Genomic DNA, 15,187 nt, shown 5'->3' with positions numbered 1-15,187 from the left:
CCCAGACCAATGAGATCAACAAGCTATCCAGCCGTTTGAATAGTGGAGCCGCCAACGGAAATAAAGAGTTCTGCAGATGATAGAGGCACCACAGCAAAAACACCATCTTGGCCACTACCCCCTCCCCATAACTGAAAGAGGCATCCTATTCCAAAACGAGACAGAGCGCTCCATCCCGGTCACAACCCGCTCAACATTGTGCTTCAAATGCGCCTCCAACCGTATGAGTGAGCCAGATGCCCAGGTATCGAAAACTTTCGATCTCCCACCTGCGCCCCACCCCGGCAAATCCTCCAACGGAGCACCACTTAAGGACACCAAGGAAAACAGAAGCGACTTTCTCTTATTTACCCGAGTACGGACATAACCCTGAATTCTTCCAGTAATCGCAACAAGGGAGGCACCAAAACTCCCGGCCCCTGTAGATATAACAACGCATCATCAGCATACAGAGAGACAATGTGAGTGACTCGTCCCACCTGCACGCCTCAAGGTGCCAGCTCCCCACAAAGCCAAACCGCCAGTGTCTTCACCGCCAAGGCAAAAAGAAGTGGGGAGAGAGGGCAGCCCTGCCTGGTACCCCTCCCGATTATCCAGGAGTCAGAACGCTCCCCGCCCACCCGGGCACGTGCAGTAGGTGCAGTATACAGCAAACGAACCCAAGAGCAGAAATAAGGACAAATCCCATTCCTCGCAGCACCGCAAGTAAGTAGCCCTACTCAACAATGTCAAACGCCTTCTCTAGGTCCAACAATACCAGCGCTAAGTCTTCCCCAACACCCATAGTTTCATGCAGGACATGTGTTAAACAACGCAAATTATGAGTGGTGCCACATCCAGGTATGAAACCACATTGATCTTCGTGCATCAATCCCTGAATCACGCCACATAGCAGAGTAGCCAGTATTTTACATAGAATCTTGATATCGCTATTCAGCATGGTAAGCGGGCGATAAGAAGAAGGGTCACAAGGGTCCCCGCCAGGCTTAAGCGTTAGACAGACGACGCCCTGACGCATGGATTCCGGAAGTATACCCCGCACCCGAGCCTCCTCAAACACCTCCAACAACTTCTCTCTCAGCTGAGAGGAAAACGTTTGGTACAGCTCAATTGGGAATCCATCCCCACCCGGAGATTTAGCCTTTGAGAGCGACTCCACAGCCACAGTCACTTCCTGCACTGTTATCTCGGCATCTAAACCCTCCACATGCTCCAATTCCAGCCGCAGCAAACACATCCAGCGCAGAAACCCTTCTAAATCAGAATCCGATACTGGTACTCCGGCGCAGGACACGCTCTGCAAGTGCGCCACCAAAACTCGAAAGATGTCCCCCCCGATTAGTGACCTGCACACCGTCAGCATCCCTGATGCTCAAAATTGGAGGAAATTCAACCTCCTGCTTAACAATCCACGCTAGTAATTTTCTAGACTTATCACCCTCCCTATGAAGGCGCTGCCTTTATGATCTGAGTGTGACCTTATCTAACGTCTCCCAGCAGCTACTAACCTTCTTATACAAGCTGAGCTGCTCAGAGTCTATCTCCCCAGTTAATTCTACACAATGTTGCATTTCCTCCAGCTCCTTCTGAGACCTGGAAAGCTCCTGCTCCATCTGCTTGCGTACACCACAGACCATACCTATACAGACCCTTCTCAACATAGCCTCCAGTGCCTCCCATTCCACTTCCCGGGAATCTGTCACCCCCCAATTGCTATCCATATAATCTTCAAGGGCCACAGCTATTTTCTCACGACAGCACGCATCCATCAGAAAATGAGTCTCACCTCCATATCAGATCCCCACTGCATTTGCAGCAACTCTGATGCAGGATCAGATAAAATCCTCCCCAGATGCCTGATGTCACCCACCTGTGAACGAGTGAGACCACCCAAGATGAAACGGTCCAGATGACTATGGCGGTCATTCTGACCCTGGCGGTCTTTGACCGCCAGGGCGGAGGACCGCGGGAGCACCGCCGACAGGCCGGCGGTGCTCCAATGGGGATTCCGACCGCGGCGGTAAAGCCGCGGTCGGACCGGCACCACTGGCGGGGTCCCGCCAGTGTACCGCGGCCCCATTGAATCCTCCGCGGCGGCGCAGCTTGCTGCACCGCCGCGGGGATTCCGACCCCCCCTACCGCCATCCAGATCCCGGCGGTCGGACCGCCGAGATCCGGATGGCGGTAGGGGGGGTCGCGGGGCCCCTGGGGGCCCCTGCAGTGCCCATGCCACTGGCATGGGCATTGCAGGGGCCCCCGTAAGAGGGCCCCTACATGTATTTCACTGTCTGCTGCGCAGACAGTGAAATACGCGACGGGTGTAACTGCACCCGTCGCACAGCTTCCACTCCGCCGGCTCGATTCCGAGCCGGCTTCATCGTGGAAGCCTCTTTCCCGCTGGGCTGGCTGGCGGTCTGAAGGCGACCGCCAGCCAGCCCAGCGGGAAAGTCAGAATTACCGCCGCGGTCTTTCGACCGCGGAACGGTAACTTGACGGCGGGACTTTGGCGGGCGGCCTCCGCCGCCCGCCAAGGTCAGAATGAGGGCCTATATGTATTATGCTTCTTAGAGTGACAATTGTATTCCCTGCTTGCCAGATGTAGTTGCCTCCATCTATCCCAGAGCCCATGTGCATGACTCCGTGAGAGACCTCACCATCAAAGGCTTGGTACCCAATTTAGACAGATAACGATCCCTTTCCCCATCCAAAATACAATTATAATCTCCTGCCCATATTAGGGGTTCTCCAACACCCTCCCCCAGGACCTCAGGAATATTATCAAAGAACGCTCGGTCATCCACATTAGGCGGATATGTATTGAGAACAGTAAGAGGCAACCAATCCAGCTTGGCCTGCACAAGTATATATCTCCCATCTACATCCTCTTCACTGTAGGTATGCACAAATGGGACACCAGGCGCAATCCAGACCATCACACTCTTGGCATAGGAGGAGTAGGATGAGGAGAACGCCTGCCCCCGCCACTTCTTAGCCAATTTCTGTCACTACTCCTCTGTCAAATGCGTCTCCTGGAGACAGGCTATATGAATCTTATGCCGCCTTAGGAAAGAGTGCACAATAGTATAAGTTTTCAACCCTCTGACATTCCAGGTCAGTGTGTTAAGCTGTCTCCCCATGTAAATGGTGCAAAAACCCTATCCTTTGTACTTCTCCTCCCCTCTCCTCCCTCCAGAATAGAGAAAGCAGTGTAAGTCCACACAACATGTTCCGCACTTATCCACGCACTGCTGATACAACCCACAACCACATGCACAAATGCACTAACTAACAAACCCCAACCCCCAGAACCCACCCAGGATAAACAGTAAAACAGCAACCTCAAAACATACTGTAGATCCATGTGTATTTATGCTGCCAGGACAACAGCTTAATCCCCAACAACCCACTCCCTACCACAACAGTGGAAGTGAACACCCCCCATCCCGTTAACAGGAATCAATGTGCCCATAATCTTATCAGTTATAGGCAAAGACAAGAACATTCCCCCCCTCATTTTATTAATCAGCACCATGCAACGCCCCCTGTCATCCATGCACCGCACAGTGCCCGAGACCCCACACCTCCCAGAGCATGCCCCTCAGACACAAACCCCCAGGGCTCCCATTTAGACAGCACTAACAAGGAGCAAACAGTATCAAGTATCAACAAAAACCAATTCAATTTGTGCGTCTGATGGCTCAGTACTCTCATCAGGTATCTCAGGCACTGTCAAGAATAAGACACTGCGCGGTCTCACTCCCGCTCCATCCAGAGTTTTACCCATCACTGCGCGTGTTTGCAGCACCCTATTTGTTCCATTCTGTGCTAAATCACACTCTCCATCATTCCAATGTGGAAAAGCTCATCTATCTATGGGGTTTGTGCATTGGTGGTTCCGCTGCAACCATCGTTCTGATGCCTGTCTTAGGAGTGGTGCTTTGTAGCACGACAGGACCACAAGTCCCAGCATGCCTTGGTGGCGGGCATCTTGGGGTGTGGTCGGGCTATTAAAGCCTGCCACACCCTGGCAAAGACGCTGACGGATTTGTTTAAAGGTAAAAAAGTTGACAGAGAATAACGAGTAGGCCATACTCGTGACAGTGAGTTAGTTTCCAGCATGGTTTTTTCCCTTCTTTGATCGCTTTCTAAATACGCTCATATTTGAGATACTTTGGGGAATATTTATACTCCGTCTGCGCCAAATATGCATCACAAATTTTGACGCACTTTCGGCACAAACCTTGCCCCATATTTAAACTTTTACACCCGAGTCCGCGGACGCCAAAATCCCGCCGTGTGCGTAATTTTCTGGATGCGGGAAACCGCCTTGCCTTAATGATATGCAAGGTAGACGTTCCCATCCAAAAAATGACGCAAACACCTGTGCGTCATATTTATGCTACCGCGCAAAAATCCCACACGGACGGGAAGCGGAGTCGGAAAATGAGGCACAGCCCGATTTGCATAAAAAATTAACGGCTGGGTCAAGGCGGGCATTAAAATGGGGCAAACACACCTGTATTTAATTAAACCACACAGAAGCAACAGCAGAGCAGCGAAAGGAAGACATGGAGGTGCTTCTCATTCAGCGTGCACGCAGACACAGAGCACAGCAGCAACAACAGCAGCTTCCACAACACCAGCAGGGACCCCAAAGGCAACGCAGAAGGCAGGAGAGGATATTCCGCACCAGGACAACCCTTCATGGCCTCAGGGAACATGACATCATCCAGAGGTACAGTCTGAACTGGCAAGCCATTCAGCAGCTGCTGCGCAACATTGAGCCACAGTTGGCACCCAACTTGCAAACACCCCTCACCATCCCACCAGAAACCAAGCTGCTAGCTGTACTGCACATGTTGGCAAGTGGCTCCTTTCAAACCACCGGCACCCTGGTTGCTGGGATCTCACAGCCATCATTCTCCGCCTTCCTGCCCAAGGTACTGGATGCCATCATCACACTCACACCCCGCCACATCTGCTTCCCAAACACACAGCAGAAGCAGCAGGAGACCAAACAGGGGTTTTACCTCATTAATGGATTTCCACACGTCCTTGGTGCCATTGACTGCACACATGTACGCCTTGTACCACCTGCTGCAACTGAACATCTATACTGCAACAGGAAGCACACACACTCTATCAATGTGCAGGCCATTGTGGATCACCAGGAATTGATCACCAACATCATGGCAAAGTATCCTGGGAGTGTACATTCGTCACTGTTCCATCAATCAATACTTCCAGGATGGACGATATGGCAATGGACTACTTGTTGGTAAGTACAGAAATCTACTTAGAAACACACTGCACAGCAACCCTCTAGGACAAACCACACATACACCATGACAGCGACATGTGAACAGGAACACACTGAGGCTGTGACACCACTAGGCATGTTTGATAGGTCTGCAGTGAACTTGTCACACATGTGAAATTAGTGTACAGTCAAATGTTAAGACGTCAATGATCACAACGTATGGAGAAGTTTGGCTAATTGTCACCTTGCAAAATGTAAGCGGCTCACTGATGTTTAAATTGATCCATTGCATATGTCTAAAGGTATGAGATGTCCAAGGTACATAGATGCGAACGTGTTACCACCACTGTCAATTTGAATCTGTGTATGGAACTATCATCTCACCCCCAGTGAAGACACAGTGACACCTGTAACACAAGTCGCAATGCTAGGGAGTACCCACTGTACTGCAACTCCCAAAATATACTGCTGACAATCGGTCAGCAGGCAAACACTCGTTCAGCCAAGGAAACAACCCAATGCTGATGGCACATCCTAGAAGCCTAGGAATCAACACAATAACACAAAAGAGTCACAGACAACACAAGAGAACTCCTGCCATACAAGGTGATATAAATGAGGCAAGCTACATCAACATGATCTCAATCATTTTCTCTTTCAGCTGATCAGGGGTATGGGATCCAGCCATCGATTATGACAACATTTGACAATCCAAGCACTGCAGCAGAATGTGCCTACAATGAGGCAAATAGGAGGACACGCACGATAGTCAAGAGGACCTTTGGCATCCTGAAGTCGAGATTCAGGTGCCTCAACATCACTGGTGGCAGTCTCCTATACTCACCAGAAATGGTCTGCAAGATCATTTTCACATGTGCCATCCTGCACAACATTTGTGTACGAAGGCACATTCCCCTATTAGAACCAGAGCCACAAATGCCTGAAGAGGAGGAAGAGGAGGATGCTGGCCAGCAACATGAGGGGGACCAACCAAACACAGCTGCAGGATTGCGTAGGAGCCAACATATTGTCAACAATTTCTTTTGAATCAACTCACCATCACCACTGTATCAACATATGTAAATAAGCACCTATATTAATCACCATATCATGGTCTGGGTAATAAGGTTTGCTCACCTTTATCTCTAACTATCAGAACAAGAGTGTAGCCTCATGGAGCATTGCTGATATACCGATCAGGACACAGAAAGTTCCAAAGCAATTGTGATCCGTATTATTCAACAGTCACATTCACACACACTGTAAATGACATATATCCTATACATTTCACCTTTGAAGGGCAATACCAGACGACCTCACCTATTTCACACATACATGTTGGCAACATGATTCATTGCAGCATATGGCACACAACTAAGACACCATCAGTCAATGATGGAACAAAATGCATCATACATGAGGCAGGGGATTACGCAATTGCAACAGTAACATTAATGTATGGCCACACCCTTGACAGCAGTAACTGTTACATCATCTATCTTTGCAAGGACCATGTGTGACTAGAATTCCATATAAGCAGAACATAGAGAGCACAAGTGCCACACGTATGACAAGCATTCTGCACATGACATTCCATGTACATGTCAGCCCATGTCCTAAGTCCTGACACACCCATGTTCCGGGTCTCATCCCACCGTCTTAAGAGGTCCCTGGAATGGTAATATGTGTACCCAGATATTCCGTCCTCTACACACACACAGACTAACAATATTAATCCAGTGTGCTTCACCCTTTAGTATGGTATGCCATAGTCATTGTACATCTGTCTGCATGGATGTCAAGTTAAATAATGCACTGGCTAGTAGTCTCTAAGCCCTGTTCTCACCTGTAGTTTGCTTCCCATGTGGAAGGTACTGTTGGCCATTTGAACTCAAATCTCACCTACAGGACTTTTGAGAAAATGATGCAGCACAAACCTGTGAGCACCTCCATGCAGACCAGCCATTTGACCATGCACTGCCTTTGCAGATGCTTAGAACAGCATATAAGCTGCCATTTTTTCGATTACACTGTTATGCATTGCTAGAAAAATAAGTTGTGTAACACAGCCCTTGGGTTTATGTGTCACCTTCCAAAACACAGGACAAACACAGTTTTACATGTCAACTGTCTTGTTCTTCCTCCGACCAGTCTTAGTCAGACCACTGAGTATGTACATTGTGAAATTGCTGGATCCTCATTGACCCTGCATCCTGTCAGCCTGACTGGCATCTGTCTGTGCGTTACCCTAAATGTTCCTTGTGGCTACATATGTATCATACTTGCTTACCCAACCCTCACATTCCCCCGGGGGTATTTTGTCAGGTGGTCCTTCAATGCATACTCAAATAAGTTATTTAGCATAATCTGCTTATTTATTGTACCATAATTGGGAACTTGTCTCCAAATACCAAAATCATGGCCTATCCCTTGTCTGGGTCTCATGTATGCACGAGCGACAAAGTGTGACAGTGTACCTTGGCGGTAGGCAGGGATTGGGTATGGTGCCTCCAGCAGAACCAGCAACCTCCGATAATGTGCATGAAAAGTCCACACATGTTAGGACCCTGACAGTTCACACGTTGATTCACATTGCTCACAACATATTGATGGGCTGTGCGTTGTGAATAGCTGCACGATTAATCAACACAGAGGCTATGATGTTCCCAGATGCAGTGGGAACTTTACAGGCCAACCCGTGTACAAATGTTGTAATGACACCTGCCGGTACAAAACTCCTAAAATATGATCTCACTCAGCACACCAAGGTTGCCCTGTTGACAGTCTCATAACACGTCTGCAGTGACAGGGTGGGACCATCCCCATGTGGGTTCTTATATCCTCATTGGCTTTACTTCCATTGATCTCCGAAGGATTCTCAGTAGATACAGGAATAGCTGCCACTTGACTCATGACTAGACCTGGACGTAACTGTGACAACATAGACCACTAAAAATATACAGGATCAACGTTGGCCCACACACGTGAACCGGACACCTCTGTGCTATTGATCACTGGAAATATGTGGCCACGCGCTGCTTGGTCTGCTGGTCTGCCACTGCCACAGGAGAGTTGTGGCTCTGTCATATGACCACAATTGTGGCGTGATATTACAATTGTGGTTCACCTTTGGCTTTCCGTGTCAATAACATGGTACCCACTTAGTCAGTACATGTGCCTGACTCATGGTGGGTTCACCAACAAGTGCCTAGGAAGCAGTATCCAAAATTCCATGGCATGTGATGGGCAAGTTTTGGACCATTGACATAGCGGCTGCTATCTATCCGGTGCATGCTTTGTGATTTGTGGTGTTTACGTTACCCAAAAACTACAAAGTGCACACAGCAGATGTTGCTACAGGTATGACGAACACATGTCCTCACTCATTTTCACACTGACTTGCATCTGAGGGTTGGACACATTGACTCCAAATTCATACAAGCATATTTGCAATAATGCATCTTGTGATGCTCACACAGTGGGTCAACAACAATATTAGTAGCCAATGCACACACATTGAGCCATAGGCATTGAGGTATTTTACTTATGTGCGTCACCTTGCTATCCTCTCCTGATGGCAAACATGCCCAAGTTGTGCAATACAGATATGTAGGCCACATGTTTGGCCATCTATTGCGTCAGTCAAGAGTGAAAATCCTGTACATGAAGTAGCGGATCATGGTCCTCATTAGTATGATGTGTCACATGTGCCCATACGCCGCCATGACCAAAGTGGGTGCAATCAGCCTATCTCAGTATTGTCACAACTGTAATATTACATTAAAATGGTAAAATGACCCAAACCCAGTTAATGTCAGAAATGTTGCCCCATACGCGTCAAAAAATGACGCACATGCGTAAAAAAATTATGCTCATGGCCGAAATACGACGCATAATGCCCTGAAATAACTATTGCCCCTGAGCTGTATCTTCCACACTGTACCTCAGAAAATTGGTTAAGTGTAAAACTATTTCCAAACATATGGCTGCGGGCTCAAATCTACTCCTGTGCGTTGAAAAAAATTAGGCGCAGACTGTATGCGTCAAAATATTGTGGCGCATGACGATAAAAACGCCCGCCATTTTAGTCAGGAAGTGATGTAATAGGATATCCTGTTTACAGATTATGTACAGTGTGTGTACTTTCACTTTCACTCTGCAGTCTGTGATATTTCCTGACTGCGTGGCTATGTCTCAGTTTGTCTCTGTATATTTAGTGAATTTGTCTCCTGTGTGGTCTTTTTATTGTCTTTTTGTGAAAAAAACTTGTTGTAGTATCCTGTCTGAGTGTTTTTTGTGCTCATTTGTGTTGTAAAGTACTGTCTTCGTTATGTTGGTAGTCTGTCGTGGGCAGTTTTAGTTTGGGTATAGTTGGGCTGTGTTAGTTTTTTATTTGAATTTTTTCCTGTTCTGAAATAGGAAAGCAAGATGGTGGCCGCGTGAAACGGCCGTGAGTGTCCGCTTCGGCCCGTTCCCGTTAGAAAGTAATGACTTTCCCGTGCCTAGTACCCCCCGCGATACCGAATTGAGGAATGTGTGCTGACTACAGCAAGGGGAAAATCTTGCAGGCACGATCCTCAGGAGTCGCGAGGATACTTTGTTTCCTCCGACGCCTGCTTCACTGGCTACACTGTTGCGGCATACACACCTGCTGGAGGCTCAACGCGAGATGAATGCCACCGAAAGGAGCAAAAGCGGCGCTCTCTGCGGGACATGGAGAACCACTGAGGATTAGCACGACTGCCCGGAAGGGTGCAGCAATTGAGGTAAAGCGTGGTTCTGGTGAAAAGACGAGCGCTAAAGCTAAAAGTACCTCACTGGACAGGTTTTTTTTAAAAAGCAGGGAGGGAGTGCCAGGGAAAATAGGAATGACTGCCTCATTGTGGGTGTCAGAGCAGCCTGTGCTCATTGAGACTGGAACTGGGGTAGGACTCCCCTTGCAGGAAGGGGTGGGGGGGTCTAGAGATGATAAGTCAGGCATGTTACAATCAAAGAACCCTTGTGACATGTTGTTACAGAAACATCATGTCACAGAAAATCAGGTGGACTTAATGAATAATCGGCGAACTGATATGGCACTAACCCAATTAGAAATTGTACAACAACGGTCCCCCGGTAGTAACGGAGGCAGCCTAGCTGAGGGCTTGGTAAACCCAGGCAATGTAGGCCTAATAAATGATGGCAAAATGGAAGCGGCACGGTTAGCTACACCCTGAGACAAGGAAGCGGTACAGAGTGATAAATTCTTCTCTTTATCGGATCACTCAAGTTGGTCAAGTAATGAGCAATCGGACTTTGAGGCAGATAAAATTTCCCCTGAGCCAGATTCTGAAATATCCTCTTTAGCTTCGGACAAAGAACTACTTGAGAGTAGCAAAAGTGCCACCGTAAGGAAGAAACAGAGGAAGAGGAGCGAACACTCAGGCTCTTCTTAACATTTACCTAAACCTCAGGATAACAAGGGTCTTCAATGGGACTATTCCAGGGGATACTTGACTCTGTATGACAATACTGAGAAACAATACAATCCTGTTTCGTTAGAGACTATTTATCAAAGTATTATGGAGCACCGAGAGGAGTCAAGGATTGAGAGCCGCAGAACTCAACTAGCCTGTCGTAAGATGCAAACTCAAATCCGTCGGGTAGCTAAAACATGTTCGGAGTTTACAGCACGTATGCAGGAGGCGGAAATTCGGATTTCTCGCTTGGAAGATGATATTGGATCTCAGAAAGCCATGGAGAAACAACTTAAAGATACTCAGTGGAAATTGACAGATTTAGAGGATAGATTGAGATGCAATAATTTACGAGTACTGGGTATACCTGAAGGAGTTGTAGGGTCCGATCCACATGGTTTTATGGTTGCTTTGTATAAAGAGGCCTTTCTGGATCTGCATCAATGGGAATGGGAGAGAGAAATTCAAAGAGCTCACCGGTTCCCCTTTAACAGGGCAGGTATATCCTCCACAGAAGAAGGCGGTAGACCAAGGGCAATGTCAATCTCTCTCCTTAATTTTCAGGTGAGACAGGCTGTCTATGACCTTGCCCGACCCAATTCCAGATGCAAGGCCAGGGGGTGAGATTTTTTTGTGAGGCCAGATTTCTGCCATACGACAGTTGAAAAAAGATGGAGGCTCCGTCAATTAATTCAGCCTCTGCAAAATAAAGGCGCACAGGCTTTTTTGATAAATCCTGCTAAATTAAAGGTGGTAGTGGGCAGTAAAATTTAGTATTTTACGTCTGAGGTTAAAGTAAGGGATTTCCTGAGTGGTTTGGGTGTTTGATAGGGGAGTTAGGTTGAGGGGGGAGAGATGGAAGGAGGGGGGAAGGAAAGAGAGGAGAAAGGGGAAGGAAATGAGAAGAGGGAGGGAAGTGAGGTGTTAGTTTTGGCTTCTTCTTTTCTCTCTCCCCCCCTCTCCAACAATAAAAACTAAACTTTGGGAAATAGGGCATTGGGGAATAGGGTATTATGGTGATTGTAATGAGACTGATGAGGCTTTAATATATGATATGCAAACAGATAAGGAAGGGGCGGGCATAGCGGCCACGTGTCCATCATTAGGGACAGTGGGGTCCCATACTTTCCAGGAGCAGGGTGTAAAGGTAGTGGGGAGGGTTGTGCGAAGTGGGGGGAGGTTGGTAGGATGATGGGGTCAAGGGTTTGGGGTGGAAGATGGGTGGGGGCTGGGTGGGGGGATTTGGGGGGGAAGTTCTGACTGCCAGTAATATACAGGATAACCAAGCAAAGACATACAGGAGGTTGTTAGAGAGGATCAAAGAGAGATTTGAGCAAATATAGTGTCTAGGTTTTAGTGGAGGAAGGAACAGGGGAGATGTGGCAATATTAAAACAAGATGTACATTCAGATAAGGAAGAATGACAGGTAGATTAAGGATTTGTACTGTGAACATCTGTGGTCTTAATAATCCCCAAAAAAGGAGGAGAGTGGCAGCCGGCCTTAAACTCATTTCACCAGATTTGTATTGTTTGCAAGAGACACATATTCCATGGGACAGACGGGAGGTGTTAAAGGAACTTGGGTTAGTACCTTTAATTTGCACTTGCCAGAAGGTAACGACATGGGGTGTGGCGATATTAGCCAGAGCTGGTAGCTTTCATATTAGCCGCTCGCACGCAAACAGCGATGGGCGATGGGCTCTTGTGGAATGCTCAGTGGGTATATACAAATTTACTCTCTGCACTATCTATGGGTCAATTTTTGATGAGGCCGAGGTTTTTGATATTCTAAATGTGGAATTAACTGGGTGGCCATTACCATTGATAGTATGCGGTGATTTAAATATTCATATAGAAGTAAGCAATAACATTATGGGTACCCAGAGCCAATTTAAAGGACGGAAATCTAAAGTATGGAGGGCCTTAAGAAGACTGGTGTTGGATAATGGCTTGACTGATGTCTGGGAGAGCACTATGGCTCCAGACCCGGGCTATGCCTACTATTCTTCCCCACATGCAAAATTAGTACGTTTGGATTCTTTTTTTATTTCACGTAGTGTAATGTAATCCAAGGGGCTAGAATAGAATTTAAGCCAAGATTTTTGTCGGATCACAATCCGTTAATTCTGACTGTGTTGGTAAAGGGGCTAATAAGCCCACGCCGAGTCTGGACATTTGACAGGAAATTGTTGGCTGACCCGGGATATATAGGACACATGAAGGTTTGGATTCAACAATTTTTTGATATTAACAGAAATACGGCAAAGAGTGGGATGGTGTGGGATTCATTTAAAGCGGCTGTCAGGGGTGAAACCCTAAGCTTTAGCTTGGGATTGCAGAAGGCTAAGGGGAAGGAGGTTAAAGAGCTTCAGGAAAGACTCATAGTGAGGGAGAGGGAGTTAGGTTTAAAAATTACTAATAAGGAGGATTATGCTCCCACACAGACCCAGATTTTGATGCTAAAAGCTCAAATTAATGCGCATTGGAATAAGGCAGCTGCAGCTGACTAGCAAAGCCACAAGATTGAGTATTATGAGTATGGCGAGACAACCAGTAAAGTTTTAGATAGGCTTATAAGGCAGAAATCGGCAAAAAAAATAATCCCGGATATTATGGATGCAAATGGCCAGAAATATGAAAAACCAGAGGAAATTATAGAGGTCTTTAAGGATTTTTATCAAGAGCTATACAGAGAAGATATAGTATATTATGAACAACTGCAAAGGGAGGTTAGAGAATTTTTGGGATAGCTAAGAACTAGGAGCCTCCCCTTTGAGGAGCAAAGGATACTGGATACACCGATTCAAATTGAGGAGATAATGGAAGCTGTGAGCTCCCTGGCAACAGGGAGGGCTGCCGGACCAGACGCCTTACCACTGGAATTTTATAAGGTCTTTCTCACAGAAATAAAGAGGGATGTACATACCACTTTCTGTAAAGCACAAGAAGGTCAGGCACCTTTATCATGGGAACATGCTAATGTTATAGTGTTTAAAAAAAGGATAAGCCACCAGGTCTCCCCGGTTCATACAGGCAAATTTCAGTGTTAAATGTAGATGGGAAGATCTATGCAAAGGTGTTAGCCAGTAGACTGGCAAAAGTTATATCTACTTTAGTCTGTAAAAAGCAGCATGGATTCATTCTTGGCAGAGGAACAGTTGATCATATAAGGAGAATAATCTCTTTGTTTGATCTTGCAGCGCTGCATCGAACACCTCTTGGATTATTATTATTAGATGCTGAAAAAGCATTTGATCGTGTGGCTTGGAATTTATTATGGGAAAATTTGAAGTGGAAGGGGATAGGGACGGGATACATATCAGCTATTAAAGCTCTATATGAAGCCCCTAAAGCCAGAGTGTGTGTTGGGGGCTTGGAATCTGGTATTATATCGATCTCAAGGGGGACTAGACAGGGGTGCCCATGCTCCCCCCTGCTTTTTGCTCTGTATAGAGATCCCTTCCTATCTAAATTGGAGGGATGTATAAATATTAAGCCACTAATTTATTATGGGGAAGAGTATAAGGTGTTTGCTTACGCGGATGATGTCGCTGTAACAACAAGTGATCCGGAGAGTGCCATCAAGGAAGTCGAAAATGGTGGCTTGAAAGTTTGGAAGATGTTCCGGATATAAATTGAACGCGGGCAAGACACAGATAGTATGCTCTGAATATGCCTCGATAACGGATAAGCGGGTGGTATCTGATGCAATGTATTTGGGGATAAAAATCACTGCTGCTGTAAATCAACTGGTGGAACTTAATTTTGCTCCTTTGTTAAGTAAAATAAAAAGTGATTTAGACAGAATGCATTATTTATACTTATCACTCGAAGGTCGGTGCAATGTTTTAAAAATGATGATTCTGCCAAAAGTACTATACTTATTTCAAGCTATTCCCTTGGAGATTACTAAAAACTGGCTTAAAAAACTTGAAAAAATAGGTAATAACTTCTTGTGGGGATACGCTAAACCAAGGAGGGCAATGAAATATATGATGCTTCCCAAGTGTTGTGGAGGCTGGTCGCTTCCTAACTTCACATTGTATTACTATGCCTGTTGCCTCCAACATATGGATGAACTTATAAGGGGAGACGTCAGAGAAGATATTGAAGCAATTCAACCCTCCCTATACGCAATGATGCTGGGTGGGGTAATAAAAGGATGGCTGTCGAAATTTGAGGAACCTAGTTACTTTAAAAAAGTAAGATTTTAACCTCTCCTGGCAGCCTATAAGGTTTGGGCACAGGTAAAACGAAGTCTGGGACTGGGCAAGATTACTGTTTATACGCCATTGGATTTCTCCAACATCCCTAGTCTCTTTTTTCAAAGATCCCATCTTAGCCTTTTGGCGATGACAGGGAATAAGGGGTGTTGGAGATATATATGGAAATTTAGGGTGTAAATCCTTTTTTGAGCTGCAATCACAATATGGTTTACCCAGGACCCATTTTTTTAACATTTTTGCAAAT

The sequence above is a fragment of the Pleurodeles waltl genome, chromosome 2_2 (assembly GCF_031143425.1).
Source record: "Pleurodeles waltl isolate 20211129_DDA chromosome 2_2, aPleWal1.hap1.20221129, whole genome shotgun sequence".
NCBI classification, from domain to species: domain Eukaryota; kingdom Metazoa; phylum Chordata; class Amphibia; order Caudata; family Salamandridae; genus Pleurodeles; species Pleurodeles waltl.
The sequence above is the reverse complement of the archived record's forward strand: the minus strand, read 5'-3'. Positions refer to the sequence as shown.